This window comes from Temnothorax nylanderi, unplaced genomic scaffold (assembly GCF_030848795.1).
Source record: "Temnothorax nylanderi isolate EJ_2023f unplaced genomic scaffold, tnyl_v1.0 TNYL_tig0243_pilon, whole genome shotgun sequence".
NCBI classification, from domain to species: domain Eukaryota; kingdom Metazoa; phylum Arthropoda; class Insecta; order Hymenoptera; family Formicidae; genus Temnothorax; species Temnothorax nylanderi.
The window spans coordinates 67,786-84,315 of NW_027249305.1; the positions used below are offsets into that span (position 1 = coordinate 67,786).

Below are 16,530 nucleotides of genomic sequence, written 5' to 3' on the forward strand. Positions count from 1 at the left end.
ATAGTAATACATGAACGTAAATATATATACATTTTTATATGACTATAATATATATAGGAACTTTTGTGCAATATACATTAAAAAAATGACTACAATTACGAAATAAAAAATACTTGTTAATTTGCACGTTTATATAAAAATAAGTACCATAAATATTGCTTTATATGACTAATATATATAAACTTACATACTGTAATATCTGGACTTTAATAAACCAATATATGAACATAAATAATGTAGAAACTTTTGTGCAATATAAAAATAAATGACATTACCATTACAGAACAGAAAATACTTGTTGATTTGCACGTCTACATATAAAAATAAGTAACATAAATATTGCATGCTGCATAAAAGTAATTAAGTAACATAAATATTGCACTTTATGTGCTAATAATGACTCTTTTTGCGTTTTTAAAATTACTTATCTTTTTTCTTAGCATTTCTTGACTTCGCTTTTACAAGCCATGCTTTTATGGCTGCTTCAATGTCACATAGTGTGATTGTATTATGTGTTTTTTGCACGGCTTCTATAAAAAATTAATATTAATTATTTACATGTGTGCGTGTATATATATTATAAGTTTTATGCTTAAATTAATATATCCACTTATTATACAAGCTGAAATCTGTAGAAGAGAAAACTTGTTCTTTCCCTTGAATCCTATCCAACTGTAGGTTTGTGCAACCTCATTTGAGAATAAATTGCACATGATCCTTTTTATGGTATGCTTGTATGTAGCTCCGCCAATTTTTGTTAACTCTTTCACTTACAATAATCCATTAATAAGAACATGTATATATAATATAACTTAATTTTAATCCCTTGTTTATTCATATAAATGATACGTACAAACATGTTAGTATTTGTCTCGTTCTTTAAATGTTCTTCGACGGCATTTACTTCGTCTATGCTTCTTAGAGGAAAATCAAACTTATTAAAAATACTTTCTTCATTATCTGTTATTAACATTCTATCATCTTGTACTTGAATCTTTGTTAGAATGGTTTGCACATCTTCCCATAATTGCGATTGTCTTAAATTAATAATTTGCAACTAACGTAGGACTTGCTTTTTAAATGCAGCATCTAGAAGAATACTTACAAATTATAATCACATATTGCGCAAACTGTTTGTAAAACAATTATAAAATCTCTATATTTCATATTTTATCCATATTTAACGATTCAGCGAGCCGAGAGTCATGGTGCAGCACGGGACACAAATAATTATATAAATTTAATAAAATAATTCTTCGCCAGTGATCAAATAATAAAACAAGAAATTTCGTCGGCCTAACTGGCAGTAAAGTTAAATAGTTTAAAATTTTTTATTGCGAAAAAATATTACCCCAGCCAGGGTTTGAACCTGGAACCTCCCGTATACCGTGCGGGTGTCGTGCCAATTCGACCACTGGGGCTGTGGTAACATTTCATCGCAATAACAATTATAAAAACGACCAAGATGTATAACGTCTTTCCGATATGAACATAGAAGGATTTTTTAGATGGACAGCGATTTTAACCCCGCTGAGGCATTGAGGTATCACCGACCAGGCTCCTCCGTAGATTCCGTTGAGAAAGCCGCAGATTCTTCTCACGTTGGTGGAGATACACTGTGACCGGACGTTATTAATTGGCCGCCCGATTCCCGTTATTGGATTCCTTTTCACGGTCGCCACTCGGTTTGACCTTATACCACCGAGAAGGTAAGTCTCCTACTTCCTCGAAATTCTCAATTTCACTAATTCTCCTTTATTTTCAGGTTCCTGCCACCGCTGGATCATCGCCGCTACCGCTTCCAGGATTCTCGCTTCACCGCATACCAGGATCGCTGAGGGACTTCGATGGATCACCGCCGATGGATCAGGTAAGTGAAGGTAAGTAAAATTTGCGAATTCGGGAGTAATTTTACAAATTGATTGAACAATTTATTCAATATTATGTTTTCCCGCAGGAAGCTATTCACAGATCTTTGTTTTACAGGAAATGGCCGACACGCATGTCGTCGGGCACTAACACCCTTTCGCCTCACAGTTCTATGTTCATATCGGAAAGACGTTATACATCTTGGTCGTTTTACCCGCACGGTATACGGGAGGTTCCAGGTTCAAACCCTGGCTGGGGTAATATTTTTTTGCAATAAAAAATTTTAAACTATTTAACTTTACTGCCAGTTAGGCCGACAAAAGGAGGGGTGTCAATAAGGCCGTTTTTTGGACCACGTCAGAATCGCTCCAAACTGTGGTATTTTCTTCCTACCGATGTAGCTCACAACCTCCTAGAACCGTTTGCTGTCCGAGCAATTAGAGGCTGAGAACGGGCAACTTGAAATCTCAAAAATCAATGGAGTTTTTCACATGGTGGTAGTGCCGGTCTCATTTCAGCATGTCATTGTTGGGAGGGAGAGAGGGAGGGAGGGTGGGAGGTAGAAGGGGGAGGAAGGGGTGGAGGGAGGGAGAGGGAGGGGAGAGGGCGGAGAGAGAGAGGAAGAGAGGGAGGGTTCGCTCCAAACTGTGGTATTTTCTTCCTACCGATGTAGCTCACAACCTCCTAGAACCGTTTGCTGTCCGAGCGTTTGACGAGCAAAAAAAAAGGGGAAATGCCGCCTCTCTCGCCCATTCAAAAAGGGAACTTTCTTTTAGCTTTACCCAGAGCTAACGACGTGGACGTAGAAAGTTTTTGTAGCTTCTTTTTTGTTTTTGTTGTTTTTATATATTTTTTGTTTTTTTATATATTTTTTGTTTTTTTATATATTTTTTGTTTTTTTATATATTTTTTGTTTTTTTATATATTTTTCGTTTTTTATATATATATTTTTTTGTTTTTTATATATTTTTTGTTTTTTTATATATTTTTCGTTTTTTATATCCATATATATATTTTTGTCTTTTTATATATTTTTTGTTAATAACACCGTTATTTTTAATAACAGTATTTTTTTAGCCGTATTTTTAATTATCGTTTATTTTTAATACCGTTACAATACTTTTCGAATTCACAATGAAGAAGTGAACAGTCAGTAATTGAGAAATTGGGAGTAGGCGCCGGAGAATCTTCAATTAGATTGGTCGCCATCTCCACCTGACTCATTGTCAGACCAGTCTGAAATGTTCTCAGCTGCATCTTGGATATATTGTGCGTAGGATTGGGATGGTCGTTCTTGAAGTCTTTCAGAGTGTCTTGAATACCCCAAATACCAAAGGACGGATGCCACATGTGCACAACAACCAACGGTTCTAGCACCGACCTTGCATTGACAGTACCAGGATATGATGGGATTGATTCCTTGACTATATTCAATCCACAGGTTATACACCTTTGATGATGTGTGGCGCGACTGTATCTGAAGACGTAAGATATTTCTCTCTTGCCTATGGACGAACAGTTGATACATCCCATCTCCAGCTGTGTGCTCCTCTGCATACGATTGCGCTTGCTTCAATTGATATGAGCCAATGGTCAGATGAGCCAACTCATGTAAGGTCAATTGAGGGAAATCAGGGAGTGAATCCGCAACTACGGGTTGCCACATCACCCTTTTCCTGGACCAACCTTCTCTTTCAACTCTTTCCTGGAGGAGATTCGGCATTTGCGATAAACGCAACATACGCTCGGCAATGGTTGTATCATTTGGAACGTCACTGATCCTCGGTGGTCTGAAAGCATTGCAAAAAGCGGATACAATGCGCACGTAATCTCCCACATACGGTACTTGAGAATTTGGGAATACATGATCCAGTGCTTTCCACTTCTTGAGGAGACCGTTAACCGCCTCCATCACCCAGCGTATTTTAGTCACAAGGCGTGATTCATTGGCCTCAGATGTAGTATGTTGCAAACCTTCTCGGAGGAAATTGGGCATTTTAGTTATGAGACCTAGATCTTGCAGCATTTCGAGGCAATCTCTGAAACCACGGTCCACCACGAAAACATCGTTAGGTTGCAACCAAGATCGGAGCCTACTCGCGTCAAATCGCATTTTGCTGGTCAAAATGTTTGCATCATTATTTTTACCATCCGCGAAGTAAGGTCCGAAAACTTCTAAGATGTATCCTGTTGAACTTACGAGAATCATGGGTTTCACTAGCGGACGTCCTTTGTGGAGTGAGAAAGTTCGTCTCTGGAACTTGTAATTAGAACTTTTCTCTATATACATATACGTACCGTCGGCTACAAGGATACAGACATCCTCTCCACCCGCGAAGAGCGTTTTAGCCATGGTTCTCGTATGCTTTGTGATGAAATCTTCTCGAGAGATATGATTTGTTCCCAAAAAGTTCGGGACAAACATTGAAAGGAGAGCAGTACGAGCTGCAGCTATCGCCCTACCTACTCTCCTCGTTTGGAGAGCGAATAAGGTAGACAAAACTGAAAGCGAAAGACCAGTACGTAGTTTCGTCAAAAGCAAGGCAAGACAAGTCCGAGGAGAACGTCCAGATGTAGATCTAATATGACCAGAGATTGAAGCAAGAACGGAATCGAATTGATCTTTCTTCAACTCAGTCAGATTATAATAATCGTCATCAGTAAGTGCAGGTGGATAATCAAAATCGAGTCCTTTCCGAGAAGCAACCGAACGCAAGTTTTCTAACAATCCACAAAGAGTTTTATCATCTAGAATCGAATAGTTTGACTTTACTTCGATATCATTTGTTGGTGTTTTACTGAGAAAACCATTTTCCAAGTGTCTCATACAACATCGAGTATCTGGCGGAATGATTATACCTCTGTCTATGAATATTTGTGTTCTCGCCATAGGAGAGATACGAGTCAGTTTCTTAGCCTTCTTACATACGATGCATCTCGCCCCGGACACTCTGCAGCCCTGGATGCTGACTCTTATTTTCACCGAAGAAGGGATGTTGCTTGATTCTGAGATGTTGGAGCACTGAGGAGTATCAGTTGTAGCAACAGATTCAGTACTGATAGTACTTGAAGTGCTGCTCGTACGATTGCTCATAATGCGGTCGGATAATGGATATTAACGTAATAGTAACAAGAAAATGGTAATGATCGATAAAAAGTAGTGAAAACGAGAAACTAAGCTACTGAAGAAGATCAGCGCGCAATACTGTTTATGCTCTGAAAATGCGCTGATCGTTGATAAAGACGATTCATTTAAACATAAGTGCGATGAGAATAATGTGGTGACAGTTCACCTACAATGCTTTCAGTTCAAGAACGCGCTAAAAAGACAACTGTGTATCCAAGTCGATGTTGAATCTGTTGAGAGGAACGAATTCCGGGAAGGAGACAGAACAACTAAGCTACTGGTCAGATGAAGAGTGCACAATACTGTTTGTGCTCTAGGATTGCTTTTATCGTTAATGAGAAACCATTGATTGAATGAGGTGAAGAATTAATGCGTTGGGTCTTGATTTCGTGAAGGCAAACGAATGACGGGAAGAAAAACAAAAGAACAAAGCTACTGGAAGTGTGGATAGTGCACAGTACTGTTCTCGTTTTGGGAATGCATGAATTGTTAATTAAAATGGAACGATTGATTATTTGTTGTACATACTGTGCAGCAAAACACAATAACCTGAATGATACCAATGCTCCGCGAAGCTGAGCATTGCATTCTATGAAAAAGAAGTCCGTTCCGGAAGATATTCTTTACATCTCTTCACTGAGGTTTGGAATTCAAATATTTTTTCACAGTATGTGATTTCGAATATACATTGCATTCGCAAAATGATGTAATTCCTTAAAATCAAGTTTGGGCTTATAGTAGTATCGTCCAATTCATCGCAAGGGATGCTATTGCATGATTGTTCAGTAATATAGCAATCCGTTCAAAATACCAGGCTTGATTCTATCTTGAATGCATGAAGGTCTGATGAGCTCCCTTTCGTATTTAAAGCAGCAAATATTCTAGTAGTTTTTGAGAAAATATGGTAATGGAAGCTCAACAATGACATGCTGAAATGAAACCGGCACTACCACCATGTGAAAAACTCCATTGATTTTTGAGATTTCAAGTTGCCTGTTCTCAGCCTCTAATTGCTCGGACAGCAAACGGTTCTAGGAGGTTGTGAGCTACATCGGTAGGAAGAAAATACCACAGCAATTCTGACGTGGTCCAAAAAACGGCCTTATTGACACCCCTCCTTTCTTGTTTTATTATTTGATCACTGGCGAAGAATTATTTTATTGAATTTGATACACCTGGCCTAGTAATAGTGTCCCAACGGAATGGAAGGTTTCTAGAAATTACATCAACTGACTAAAAACCCATGGTCGAAATTAATAATGTCTCGATGTTTGATCCGAAAAAAAAGTACTGTGTGAATCCGACAAAGCAAGTTGGCTCACAGTTTTTCTATGTTCATATCGGAAAGACGTTATACATCTTGGTCGTTTTTATAATTGTTATTGCGATAAAATGTTACCACAGCCCCAGTGGTCGAATTGGCACGACACCCGCACGGTATACGCGAGGTTCCAGGTTCAAACCCTAGCTGGGGTAATATTTTTTCGCAATAAAAAATTTTAAACTATTTAACTTTACTGCCAGTTAGGCCGACGAAATTTCTTGTTTTATAATTATATAAAACCAAATAAGTTAAGATAATGATTTTTTTTTAATGAGGACTTGTTTTGGCGAAAAGCTGCTTTGAAAATTTATGGAATGCCGCGTGTACTTGACTGGTGTCATAGATTTCGTTATATAGGAACTGTCAAGATGTAATTTATTTATTAACTCCTGATAGTAAACGAAGACATTGAGCACATTCAAATCTGTTACGTAAAATCTCCATTTTAATTTTCCAAATCGTTTTTCTTAAAGATGAGATTTTATTAGAAAGAATTTTTCTATTATTTGTATTGTGAGTTTTAAAATCACCTTCTTCCAGATTGTACCATAAATTTAAGTCCACCTGTATAATATACGTATGTCCACAAAATCTTATACAGGGTGTATCAGAATGTTTGGTACTTTTTTCATATTTAGATAGAGCGAGCCAAACTGAGTCGAAAAGTCATGTACCATTTTGCAATTTTCGCGATAGTTGATGAGTTATTAATGATTAAAAATCGCCGTATTGGCCCGGCCCACCGCCAAATCCAAGCGCGCGGCGAGATGCGGCCGCTTCGCGGTCGGCGCGCGGGCAGTTGTTTACTTCAAGCAGCACGAGCGGCGCGTAACGCCGGGCCCCCGTCCTAAGCGATGATAGTTTCTCGCCTTTTTTAAATAGAAATAAAATTTTCTAACAACATAGAAAAATTTTTTGTGCGTACTTATGTACATACGTGTGTACATGCATACACAGTAAAATATCAATTGTTCTGCTTAAAAAAGCGATTACTCAATTTACTTTTTTTTCTGTTAGTAAGTAACGGTTGTCTTTAAGAAAGAATATTTTCTTGATAATAGTCTTAAAATGTACAAATTTTAGAAAGAGTCTTTATCATGTACTCGAAAAAATAATTTATACTCCTTCAAAGAACATAATAAAATTTTATTAAAGAAAAGTCAAAATAATAAATAAAGTAATATGAGGACCCTCGAGATTAAAATAGGAGAAGTCAAGGCTATGAGGGTCAGACGCAGATCACAGTGCGTAATATCAGAAATAACTGATTTATTCGTCGTTTTGATACATTACATCGATCTGTACGTTTCGGCTCAGTTTTGAGCCATCTTCAGCGGCAGTTACAGAAATTAAGTTACACGTTCTCCGTACCGTATGGTGAGTTTACTGATTCAAAGTATCAGAAACATAGACCAATTGATCCATATCTGTAAATTTGTTCAATTAATGTTGAGATATTAAAAAGATTCCTTAGGAAACTCACCATTCGGTCTGAATAACGTGGAATACAGAGCCATGTACATAATGAATACTCTCTGGGAGAAGACTTGACGATCTTGTCGACACGACACACAATGATATGAAAGGTCTTGCAAGAAGAGGCATCTAATTGTTTAATTCTTCAATTAAGAATATAAAATTAAAACAAAAATTCGATTTACTTATTATTTTGACTTTTCTTTGATAATACTTTATAATGTTCTTTGAAGGAGTATAAATTCTTTTTTCATACAAAGTACATGACAAAGTACATGACAAAGACTTTTTCTAAAATTTGTGATAAGTACATTTTAAGATTATTATCAAGAAAATATTCTTTGTTAAAGATAACCGTTACTTACTAAAAGAAAAAGAGTAATTCGAGAATTACAATTATGTACGTAATAAAAATTTAAGAATTAAAATTGTGTACATAAGTAAAATTCGTGAATTACAATTATGTACACAATTTTAATTCCCGAAAAATTTTTATGTCATAACATAAAATAAATTCAGAATTAATATTTTGTCTAGACATAATTTTAATTCTGCATTTTCAATTATAGCTTAATAATAATTCGATGAATTATAAGTATCTAGACATAATAATAATTTCTTTTCTTTGAGTATCAATTTAATTTGGTAGAATTTTTATGATGATATTAAATAGCAAAACGGCGTGCCGTATACGCACACGCAAAAAAATATCATTCTAGTGCTAAAAAAACCAATTACTCAATTTTCTCTTCCTTTAAGTAACGATGATCTTTACAAAAAATGTTTTCTTGATAATATTACTTAAAATAAATAATATTCTAAATTCTAATTATTCAGTTCTTCAGTTAAGAATATAAAATTAAAACAAAAATTCGATTTGCTAATTATTTTGATAGGAGAAGTCAAGGCTATGAGGGTCAGACGCAGATCACAGTGCGTCCCTTATGAAAAAAAACTATTGAAAAACTATTGAGAGCGAATTAACTATTGGATAACTATTAGATTTGAATAGTACGTACTATTCAAATTTAATAGTTAACTATTGAAAGTCCAATAGTTAACTCGCTGTCAATAGTTTTTTTTCATAAGGGGTAATATCAGAAATAACTGATTTAATCGTCGTTTTGATACATTACATCGATCCGTACGTTTTGGCTCAGCTTTGAGCCATCTTCAGCGGTAGTTACACAAGTTAAGTTACACGTTCTCCGTACCGTATGGTGAGTTTACTGATTCAAAGTATCAGAAACATAGATCAATTGATCCATATCTGTAAATTTGTTCAAATAATGTTGAGATATTAAAAAGATCTCTTAGGAAACTCACCATTCGGTCTGAAAAACGTGGAATACAGAGCCATGTACATAATGAATACTCTCTGCGAGAAGACTTGACGATCTTGTCGACACGACACACAATGATATGAAAGGTCTTGCAAGAAGAGGCATGTCGTAGGTCAACACATCGGCGAGGATTATAACAAAGCACGATTTGACACCGTCACAATATTGCATGTACCAATAGTAAAACCCCGATTTGCCAACGACCAAGTTCATGAGCATGGATTACAATTTGCTCAAAACCGTGACATATGCATGATGCAAAAAATCCGTGTCATTTTGAGACGGTGTCAAATCGTGCTATGTTATAATCCTCGCCGGTGTGTTGACCTACGACATGCCTCTTCTTGCAAGACCTTTTATATCATTGTGTGTCGTGTCGACAAGATCGTCAAGTCTTCTCGCAGAGAGTATTCATTATGTACATGGCTCTGTATTCCACGTTTTTCAGACCGAATGGTGAGTTTCCTAAGAGATCTTTTTAATATCTCAACATTAATTGAACAAATTTACAGATATGGATCAATTGGTCTATGTTTCTGATACTTTGAATCAGTAAACTCACCATACGGTACGGAGAACGTGTAACTTAACTTCTGTAACTACCGCTGAAGATGGCTCAAAGCTGAGCCGAAACGTACGGATCGATGTAATGTATCAAAACGACGAATAAATCAGTTATTTCTGATATTACGCACTGTGATCTGCGTCTGACCCTCATAGCCTTGACTTCTCCTATTTTAATCTCGAGGGTCCTCATATTACTTTATTTATTATTTTGACTTTTCTTCAATAAAATTTTATTATGTTCTTTGAAGGAGTATAAATTCTTCTTTCGAGTACATGATAAAGACTCTTTCTAAAATTTGTACATTTTAAGACTATTATCAAGAAAATATTCTTTCTTAAAGACAACCGTTACTTACTAACAGAAAAAAAGTAAATTGAGTAATCGCTTTTTTAAGCAGTACAATTGATATTTTACTGCGTATGCATGTACACACGTATGTACATAAGTACGCACAAAAAATTTTTCTATGTTGTTAGAAAATTTTATTTCTATTTAAAAAAGGCGAGAAACTATCATCGCTCAGGACGGGGGCCCGGCGTTACGTGCCGCTCGTGCCGCTTGAAGTAAACAACTGCCCGCGCGCCGACCGCGGGGCGGCCGCATCTTGCCGCGCGCTTGGATTTGGCGGTGGGCCGGGCCAATACGGCGATTTTTAATCATTAATAACTCATCAACTATTGCGAAAATTGCAAAATGGTACATGACTTTTCGACTCAGTTTGGCTCGCTCTATCTAAATATGAAAAAAGTACCAAACATTCTGATACACCCTGTATTATATACACTGGGCAACAAAATTATCGCAACAAAAATTTACGTAAAAAATTTGCCCAACTTCAAATAAGCATAACTCCGCGAAAAATTGTCATATCTGAAAGATTTTTTTTTCATTTTAAAGGGTGAAGTCTGTATTTTAAGGAACCATTGTTAGATTTTGAATTTAGCCTCCCGCCCTCCCGCCGTTCTTCCAAAAGTAAGGACGTGTTACGTCTCCAAAAAATTGCATACTTTGACACATTCTACGGAGTAGAATGAATTTTTTTCGTAACTATCATGGCAACCATCGTAAAATATGGACTTTTCCCTGCAAATTAAAAAAAAATTAAGTCCGTACGATTTTTTTTCGCCGAGTTATGGCTTATCAAAGTTACCTATGCATTTTTGTGCATTTAATCACCGCCAACATTAGTATTACCCGATGAACACTTCGGGGAGGTTATTGGTCGGATTTTGCCTATCGTGTATGTGTGTGTGTGTTAGCAGAGATTTGCGCAAACTAATTTTTATTCAAACGAGGCATTGTTACGATTTTGTCTTTTGGTTCCGAATGAGCAATACAATACAGTGACTGCAATACTGTGAAGTTTTGTAATACTGAAGTAAGTAACTTCACAGTACATTACTTCTGTAAGTATAACTTCACAGTATTGCAATCACTGTATTGTATCGTTAATTCGAAAACAAACGACAAAATCGTAACAATTCCTCGTTTGAATGAAAATCAGTGTGCCCAAATCTCTGCTAACACACACACACACACACACACACACACACACACACACACACACACACACACACACACACACACACACACACACACACACACACACACACACACACACGATAGGCAAAATCCGACCAATAACGTCCCCGTAGTGTTCATCGGGTAATACTAATGTTGGCGGTGATTGAATGCACAAAAATGCATAGGTAACTTTGATAAGCCATAACTCGGCGAAAAAAAATCGTACAGACTTAATTTTTTTTTAATTTGCAGGGAAAAGTCCATATTTTACGATGGTTGCCATGATAGTTACGAAAAAAATTCATTCTACTCCGTAGAATGTGTCAAAGTATGCAATTTTTTGGAGACGTAACACGTCCTTACTTTTGGAAGAACGGCGGGAGAGCGGGAGGCTAAATTCAAAATCTAACAATGGTTCCTTAAAATACAGACTTCACCCTTTAAAATGAAAAAAAATCTTTCAGATACGACAATTTTTCGCGGAGTTATGCTTATTTGAAGTTGGGCAAATTTTTTACGTAAATTTTTGTTGCGATAATTTTGTTGCCCAGTGTATATATATATACATATTTTTTTTTTGTTTTTTTTTAATTATCGACGCATGTAATTATACTCATCTAGAATTTAAGAAATAAAGCCTAATTTATATAGACTAGAACAACACAAGGGCGCGCGCTACGCGCGCGCCATTTATTCTATTCTATTTCGTTCATTTATAATATATCACTTAAAAGTTTGGAAGTATTATAATTATTTAACACATAAAAATATAAAGTCCATACTTTATTTATGATAATTAGCGTAACACTTGCGACAGAATTTAATTTTATCTTATAAGGTACATCAAACTATATATATCTATATATTTTTTAAATACGTCCTTTTCAAAGAAGTAACAGGAGGGAAAGTTAAACCTGGGGAAAAAGTAAAATTTCTAAACCTTCTATACCATTCAATTGATTCGAAATTGAATAATCGAGTTGGAGAAGACAAACGCAATTATAAATATAAAGAATAATTTTAAAATATGTCTAACTTATATACATATTGAACAAAAATTTTAGACAATAATTGCCAATAAAAAGTTGTTTTATTGTAAGTAAAATTATAACACAATATTAATAAGAAAAGGAATGAGAACAAGAAGAGAATTAATTGTAAATATTTTAGATATTTTCATTTACATTTAACATTATTTACATTAAAACATTAAACATTAAATATTAAACATTATTATATTGTAAATATTTTAGATATTTTCATTTACATTTAACATTATTTACATTAAAACATTAAACCTTAAACATTAAACATTAAACATTAAATACTATATTAAATTTTTAACAATTTTTTAAAAAAACGTTTTTTTCCAAGTAATTTTCTTATTCTGAATCTGAAAATTAAAAATATATATAAATTTTGAAAGATTTCTTAATGTATGAAAATGTAATATTATTATTTTAATATTATAATTATTATTTTTATTGTTATTTTTGTTATTTTTGTTGTTATATTTGTTGTTATTACCAGAAGACACACAGAGTGCTCAGTTTTCGTGAATTACAACTTCAATATATATTATATGTCACATTACATTTATATATCGTAATTAGATGCTGCACACTCATACATACGTATATTAATGAAAATTTATAAACAGTATGTCAACTTTTCAGTTTATAAGTTAAAAATTAATTTATTTAAAATGCACACCTTTAAAATACATAATACCAACAAAATGAGAGTGTAACTTATAGCTTATCCGCATTAAAAATATATTACGAGATATATTTAAGCTATAAAATATATTAATTGTGAAAAATATGTTATTCTTCATATTTTGAATTACAAAACAATTACATATGTACGACGAAGTATACACAGGTAAAAGAGAGCATTAATATAGACGGTATTACAAGATATTTTGTAGTATTCCACATTGTTTCTGCTCTCTCCCCCATCATCCTTATCTGACTCTTCTCCCAATTGATTTTTATTTAATAATTTAAATTAAAGCAAATTTTAACGAAAAAATATAAGTCAAAGATGATTTTAATCTAACAATATAAGTAAGTTAAAGTTAATTTCAATTTAAGTTATTATTTATAACATTAGTTAATAAAGAAGACACTGAATACAAGCCTGACATTTATGGCGACACAATTACAATTATACGTACTATTGGAAATACCTCGTCATATAAGATTAAAAAATGGGAAGGAAAAATTGTTTCTACAAAACAAGAGGAATTGGACAGTATCATAATGACGATGAATATACAGATTGATAATCCAATATCTGTTTTAAATCAGGATGTTTCAAGAACATTTTTAGTTACTTCTAAACCCGATGAAAAGTATAATTTATTTATGAAAGCTACTCTCTTGGATACCATTGAAAATAATTATAAAGAGGATTTCTATATAGTCGAAGAAGAATACAATAAATTAAGGATATACTCATTGACTTATAAAAGTCAACTTTCCGTCGACTTTTCGTTAATTATGCTCTTTAACAAGTGAAGAAGCCTGCGAGATAATGTCGGACATGGCAAAAGTGCCAAAAAATTGCAAAAGAGCGTTTACTTTACATGAATACACATTCTACCCCAATCCAAATTACAGGTCTTATGAGGGAAGGTGTACACGCGCTAAATATCTTCATGTTTCTATAAAACATAATAAAAATAATGCAAATAATACTAATTTGATTAATGAACTGAAAGATGAAATTGATTTGCATGATGCCAGTTGTATTGATGTTTTCCGTAACGAAGCCGCGGAGTTGGAAAAGAAAATAGCGCAGGAAAGTGGCTTGGGAAAGGCTTTAACTAAAAACGTGCAGCAGCTTCAGAAGACCGTTGATTAAAGACCAAAGACTTAAAGACCAAATTAAGGAGTTGACACGGGAGAAGGAAAATCATCGGCACCAGTGTCAGCATGTTACTCAAAAGTTACGGGAAATTCGCCATACAGTGCGCAAAGAGGGAATTTGATATACAAGAAACAGTGGTAAAGAAAGCGGTTTCCAACGCCACTGAAAAATGTCCCAGGCTAAACACTACCAGATTGACAAACCAAATCAAAATTTTACTAACTGAGTTAGGAGATAAAATTCGCGAGATAGAAAACCAGTTTGACTGTTTGGATAAATTATGGCGACAACTGAAAGAAAAGGAAGAAAAATATGAAGTAAACATTAACTTTGCAGTTCAATTGAAACAAGATTGCGAAAAACATATCGAACGAGTCAAGCATCGACAGAATATGTTCCTCCTCCTAAGGGACTTGTATAGTGTCTGTGTGCAGAAAGCTTTTACCAATGTGCTTTCTTAAAGACAATATAAGAGTACTGTGGTGATCGATCATACAAATAAACTGCTTGACTTACATGTGAGTGTACAGTATGATAAAGAGTCGAGCAACGACTGAAAGCTGAATGGGTGAAATCATCTGTGATCGCGTGATAAAATATCCATCTTTAAGGTCTCCTGGAGCTGAAAAATGGGAAGAAAAAATTGTTTCTACAAAACAAGATGAATTGGACAGTATCATAACGACGATGAATATACAGATTGATAATCCAATATTTGTTTTAAATCAGGACGTTTCAAGAACATTTTTAGTTACTTCTAAACCCGATGAAAAGTATAATTTATTTATGAAAGCTACTCTCTTGGATACCATTGAAAATAATTATAAGGAGGATTTCAATATAGTCGAAAAAGAATACAATAAATTAAGGACATACTCATATAAGAATACATTAAATTAAGGAGTTGATACGAGAGAAGGAAAGGCATCGGCACCAGTGTCAGCATGCGACTTAAAAGTTACGGGAAATTCACCATACAGTGCGCAAAGAGGGAATTTAATATACAAGAAACAGTGGTAAAGAAAGCGGTTTCCAACGCCACTGAAAAATGTCCCAGACTAAACACTATCAGATTGACAAACCAAATCAAAATTTTACTAACTGAGTTAGGAGATAAAATTCGCGAGATAGAAAACCAGTTTGACTGTTTGGATAAATTATGGCGACAACTGAAAGAAAAGGAAGAAAAATATGGAGTAAACATTAAATTTGCAGCTCAATTGAAACAAAATTGCGAAAAACATATCGAACGAGTGAAGCATCGACAGAATATGTTCCTCCTCCTAAGGGACTTGTATAGTGTCTGTGTGCAGAAAGCTTTCAGCGATGTGTTTTCTTTAAGACAATATAAGAGCATTGTGGTGATCGATTATACAAATAAACTGCTTGACTTCCATGTGAGTGTACGGTATAATAAAGAGTCGAGCAACGACTGAAAGCTGAATGGGTGAAATCATCTGTGATCGCGTGATAAAATATCCATCTTTAAGATCTCCTGGAACTAAAATACTGCTTTGAAGAGAGTTCTTGCCATGAGAACTTCTGATCAGGATGACATGACCAACATTTTCCCAAAATTTCAGACAAATCCGCCGAGAACCCATTTCCATAGGTTCTTGTGCGGGGTCCTTTATAATATTAACACGCGATGTCTTTTAAAATTCAAAGCCGAACTACAACTGACTCGAATTTAGCCGCATGCACACACACACACACACACACACACACACACACACACACACACACACACACACACACACGTGTCTGTGTGTATACATACATGCGGAAATAATCGCATTCAAAACGTTTAATATTTTTTCTAAATAAAGAAAGATCATTATAAACCTGTTGTACAAATGTTTTCTTTAATTAATAACACTCTTTTACTAACATGTGCATGTTTTATTTATTAAATTAATTATATTTAATTAAATAGAATGTAAAATTAAACAAGTTTAATTGAAATAATTCAATTTAACTACTTGAGTATACTCCCGCATATGTAATTATTAAATGAGCGAAGGAGGTAGAAGGAAAGAAGAAGAGGGAAGAGATACTATTCCTACAATTTTTCAAAAAAGTAAAATGTGTCGCATCGTTTATATTAAAGAAAATTCAAGATTTATCGTACCAACTCAGCCAGAAATGACCGATGTCTATCGACGTCGATTTCATGAGTCATTTCTCGCTGGGAATTGCCAGTTTATGTATACAGAAATGATTTATTCTTAAATTATGTACAAATTACAATCAATACAAATGTATTTGAAACAAGCAAGTTTGAGGAAATTACAGTTTTTTGACCATACGAATATTCAGATAAAATAACAACTGTTTTGAATTTATAATTAATTTTTAATAAATGTCGATAATCAATTTAGAGCAATTGATCATATCTATTTTATAGCTTAGTACAATAAAGCTA

The 16,530-nt window shown here is 34.5% G+C and overlaps 1 long non-coding RNA gene and 2 pseudogenes across 1 annotated transcript; 1 reads left to right on the forward strand and 2 right to left on the reverse strand.

Annotated features, from left to right (window-relative positions):
- Positions 1-420: 420 nt before the first annotated feature.
- On the reverse strand, positions 421-1,207 carry LOC139779825 (uncharacterized; annotated as a pseudogene).
- A 6,367-nt stretch (positions 1,208-7,574) lies between these two features.
- Positions 7,575-8,388, reverse strand: LOC139779830 (uncharacterized). Its single transcript, XR_011720021.1, has 2 exons — positions 7,804-8,388; positions 7,575-7,747 (listed from the first exon to the last, which is right to left on the reverse strand). It is a non-coding gene; the product is annotated as an uncharacterized lncRNA (long non-coding RNA).
- Positions 8,389-13,495: 5,107 nt separating this feature from the next.
- Positions 13,496-14,677, forward strand: LOC139779826 (uncharacterized; annotated as a pseudogene).
- The last annotated feature ends 1,853 nt before the right edge of the window (positions 14,678-16,530 follow it).